We start from the raw sequence: 5,670 nt of genomic DNA, 5'->3' as shown, positions 1-5,670 counted from the left end.
ATATCGAATTTTGTAATAATTGTTATCTTAAAAATGTCAATAAAAAAACTGACAAGCATTCACAAATGTTTAAAACTTGTTCTAAAATTATTAAATTGCAAAATAAGAACTCTAATATTTTTTTTCATATGTACAAATGTTAGGGACAAATGAATTTTTTATTTTATTCTATATAAAAATGAAAAGTGTTACAATTATAAGTTGTAAGATAATCATTTGCCCATTTATGCTCACGTTGTGTTACAAATTTCTAAATATTTATTTTTTAAACTTATACTTTTTTATAGATTTTTTATTATTTTTTGTTACTGCTTTTCTTTCATTCCTTTCATAAGTTGAAATTACAAGTATTTTAATATTGGACCATTTTATGATAAGATAAATGTATAATTATTAATTTATCATATTAAAACATAACATATCTCAATATAACATATAACATAGCTTTATTAAGTAAAATAAAAATATTCATTTACCTAATTGCTGACGAGTCATACCCATATATATATTTATAAGTAGTTCTCCATGTCCTCACAACACTTGGAATTACACCAAGTATCGTCAATTCAACATCGTGCATAAAATTGATGATTTAACAACCTGTAAGACTCATATTAGGAAAAATTAAAATAAAAATTTATGTATATAAAATAGCTAATTAACTCACTATATTTTCTAATAGTAAACGCGTTATCATAGAACAATTATTAAAATAAATTTCAAGAATGGCAAACTTAATTAAGTAAAGATAAAAAGTTATGATAATAGTTGCCAGGGATGGGAAGACATGTAAACATCAATTATCATGAAATAACATAAGATCAGTATTATAAAATTTATGATGCTTATGTGAGAATCAGCCGACACGATTATTGATGGAAACAACAATTCTACATCATCAATAAGAGACTGCATCATTAAATAGCTTGCTAACATGTTTCTTAATAAATTAGAATATATTTTTTCCATAAATAGAAAAAAAAAACTTAAATAATTGGAGAAATAAACCATAAGTCTCATGAAACAAGTCTAAAATTACTTATCAACTCTAGATGGATAAAAATACAAAGCAATGTCGTCTCTCCTAGGGCCTGCATCCTTGAAGATTCTTCGATACCATTCAGCAAGAGGAAGTAACGTGAAAACCAGTTTTGGGTTCAAATTCTTCGAAAAGTCATAGTCATTTCCAGATACTTTGGCGTATGGATCAACTGAAGTTTCTGCAAACAACATCATGCCACACTGGTCAAACTCAATGATGCCATTACACAAAATAAGAAACACACTTAGCATTCATGCTCAATCACTTATGTTAGACAGAAAACAAGCATATGAAGACGTAAAAATATACAAATTTCTTTAGTTTCACCCGTAACTCAACTTCAAGAAGCACAAACCTACTTGCAGCATAACTCTACATGCAAAAATGAAGGATTGGTTTCGTTTGCATCTAGCCTTTGTTATCATCTCACAGACTCACGGCTCACGCGATTAAAATCACTTTTTGATTTCAATACTTACTAATCGATGTACCTCTTTAATCATTATACGGTCTCTCAACATTTACGTGGAGCTCCTGAAAAAATATAATGCTAAAAGATTTACTAGTACACTAGTTCTAAGATTATTTACTTTTGAATATTTTTACACTATTACATTAAATAAAAAATAATGCTTTTAGCACTAGCTAAACACACAAAATGTAGCGCATAAATATCCATTATACTAGTGTTCACTTGCAAGAGATTCTTCTATGATGAACTTATTATGAAGTTTTATTTATTTACTTGCATAAATTTCAAAAACATGCAGAAAAACATAAGAATAACTCTGCAAAATTAACAAGAAATTTAGTATCTAAAATTCATAGCTAGTATTTTACTCTACTTAATTGCAATCGCTTGTTCTCCCAGAAGATACTAAGATATTTACATTTGTTCTATTACCCCATAAAGATCTTAGCTCACAACTTAATAAAAAAGGATATTATGAAAATGATCATAGGTATTGTTGATCAGTTATATATTAGTTTGGGGCTTTATTGCTCCCTTTTATACAATATTTGAATTGTATGTTATTCTCAAAAATTGGAGAACGTTACTATCCTTTGTATAGTATTTTGAACTATATGGTATCTTGAAATCGTATCCCATAAACATTTTGAATAAATAATATTGAATTTCAAACTTAATAAGTTATGAATATATTTATTCTAGAGTGGGATACTTATTGAGCATTATTATGTTAATCCTTCCTTTATTTATTAAACCTTTCGGTAGCTGAAGAATATAGTCAATTATTCTGCACTACATTAAACGAAAGTAAAAGATTCAACCCTGAGATAGCCAATTTATAATCGTTAATGCAGAAGACAGTTGTATAGGTTTGAGTCTAGTTGTTTATTCCGTACCCATGTAAAATTAAGTTTAGCTGTTAATATAACTTCAGGTAGAGGGTGTAATTAATAGTGTGAAATCCTGGATATTAAATTTGGTTTGTATTAGGTAATGTTACTTTTGAAAATCATTTTAAGGCTCTAACTTGTGTGTGTAAGAGATTGGGGTTATTTGGCGTTGTATTATTGAATTGTTGAGTTAATGCAGGTAATATATGTTTAGACGGTTGCATAGAGACTCAAATCTCTTAACCCGAATTTGGAGGTGTTAGACTGGTGGTGTTGGACTCCATGTCCCTAATTTGGCGCCGAATCTGCTGGTACTCGCTACTTCTGCACCAACAGTTACTACAACAAACGACTTTACAGTTGAAGCTATAGCTGATTCATAACTGGCACTTATGGTTCTTGATATAGAGGGGGATCTGTGCAATTCCTAGATTAAATGTTGGGATTGACGATGGTATAGCATAATCATTTCCCGTCAACTCCACCCTCACATCAAATTTATTAAGATTTACATTACGGACGTGTCACCAACAAACTCAGCCTCATCACCTAAATTTATGGAACTATTACCAGCAAAATATCAATTCCAACTAAATTATTTTTAGCATCAATAATATGCATTTGCTTTTGAGGGAAATTGACACATTCACCTCCTCCTTTATGGCCAACTTTATTAGATTTCTTTTGTATTCCATTTTCTATTTCTCACCTAGCTTTAATGGGAAAATCTTGAAATACTCAATGATTGAACTTATCATGTGAAACCCTTACACTATTACTCGCAACGGAATCAATATAACTCATATCTTCAGTTATCACTCCCTTGACCACCAAATATATATGCTCCAACAATTGAATCTGCCAAAAATAAGATCAATAAAAATAGGAAATTACATAAGGAAAAATCTCGGTAACCACATAATTGATCAATGGTATGAATTGATAATGACCACAAACAAGTGTGAGCCACCAACACGTATATGAAATAAACAAGTAGTACGTGCATACAATTGATTCCGGTGAGTTTCAAAAAATCCGGCAACCAAGGCAAATCGTATCCTGTTATATTCGTATTTTCATCATAGCAAACACTTTTTCATCAATTACTACTACTACTACTACAGCTACAATTAAGACTATTTCAACCTTCATCGTGACCACACACCTTACGTCCAACATTTCGACACAAAGGTCGCTACTTAAACATTAGAAATCCAAGAGTGTACCGTGACTCGAATCCATCAACAAGAAGCCAATAATATATAACAAAATGTAGCTCACAAATTATTCATCAAATCTACCAGTAAAAATCATACAAATGACATAGAAATTGTAATACAAAATAAAACAGAATACTAAAACAGATCGGAAACAATGTAAAATAAGAGATAAATTTGAGATAAAGACAAACAAAAGCAATAATTAGATTTTAGCAAACCTATAAATAAGAAACAAACGTAAAAATGCTAGAAATGATAAAGTATATATGATATTAGTTAAATTTGATCCGTTAGATATAAGGCACGCTGATCGCTGACATGACACTAAATATAACTGTATTCAGTCAAATTTAGGAGTGTTAATTTAAATATTATTAATATTATTATATAATTTGTTACCTTCTATAGGACATATAATATTAATTAATATTTTCCTTACAAATATTATAACACTCTAAAATTTAAAATTTATTTTTGAGAACTCATAATTTTAAGAAAATTTTAAATTCATGATTTTGATCAATTTTATCATAAATACCAAAAATATACATGCAGTGAAATTCTCTATTATTAAATTAATTTTTTTGGTAAAATAATCAAGGAATAATAATTAAAAATTATTAATATTCTGCATATAACATTTTCTTTTAACCGTTTTAACATTTGTACAATTGGATCGTTCGATATTTATTTAATATTTTAGATTTAGTATGGACAATGCACTAGTAAAAAGTACATGTCAAACTACTAGTTAATTATTAAAATAGCAACCTATTACATTTAATTTTTTCTCAACTTTTTATCTTATGACTAAAATATATAGATCTTGATATCCTTAAATTTGGATCATTTATAAATAACTTTTAAAAAATCGAAACATCGGTATGGGACTTAACACTAGTAAGAAGTATTGGTCAAACTACTAGTTGACTGTTAAATTAAGAAACCAAATAAATTTATTTTTTTCTAAAATTTATATCATATCACTAATATATATAGATCTTCAAATTCTTATGGTTGGATCATTCATAAATTATTATAAAAAAATCATGCCATTAATATGGGTTTAAAGACAATTAAGAAGTACTGGTCAAACTACTAGTTGACTGTTAAAATAACAAACCAAATAAATTTATTTTTCCTAAATTTTTTATCATATCACTTATATATGTAGATCTTCATATCCTTATTTTTGGATCATTAATAAATTTTTTCGAAAAAATTGAAACATTAATATGGGACTAAACACTATTAAGAAATACTGGTCAAACTACTAGTTGACTGTTAAAATTTTGTGTAAATTTTATTCTATATTTTTTCAGAAATTTTTCGCCATTTATAAATTTGAATTCGACCAAAATCGATTTAGTTTAGTAGAAAACTCGTTGGCGGGAAATTTCCCTCCATTTTTTGGCAAGGCTAATTTCGAACGAATGCGGTTGAATTTAGGAGTACGGATAAACTCAACCGTATACGGTTGCATATAAATTTAGTTGTATTTATTCGGTTCTAATAAGGCTAAATTTGATGGAATGTGGTTGAATTTAGGAGCACGGCTAAACTTAACCGTATAAGGTTGCATACAAATACGGTTATATTTATTCAGTTATAATTAGTACTAAATTTGATCGCGTAAATACGACTATATATAAATACGACCGCATGCGGTTGAATTTAGCCGCGCCATTAAATTCAACCGAAACTGGTTGAATTTGATGTCGGTTGTATATGTGCAGTTGTATTTAGGCTTGTTTACTTGTAGTGTTGCTTTATCTGTCTTCACTAGAAACATCATTTTGTGTTAACTGTACCAAAAATTGCTTTAGCAGTACAAAAAGATGTCTCAAATTAATGGAGTAAGTAAGTTAGTATATTACTACTTTTGTTATGTTTTAAGTATATTAAGTTCACATATACTTAAGCCTAAGTAAATTTCTTATACTAATGGAATCAATAAAATGCAACTTTATCACTTATAAACGAGAAATATGCTATTTTTAGCCTTGGAGAAAATAATGTGGGAGTTGTTAACACTAAGTAGGCCAT

Source organism: Apium graveolens, chromosome 11, assembly GCF_009905375.1.
Source record: "Apium graveolens cultivar Ventura chromosome 11, ASM990537v1, whole genome shotgun sequence".
NCBI lineage: Eukaryota > Viridiplantae > Streptophyta > Magnoliopsida > Apiales > Apiaceae > Apium > Apium graveolens.
The sequence above is the reverse complement of the archived record's forward strand: the minus strand, read 5'-3'. Positions refer to the sequence as shown.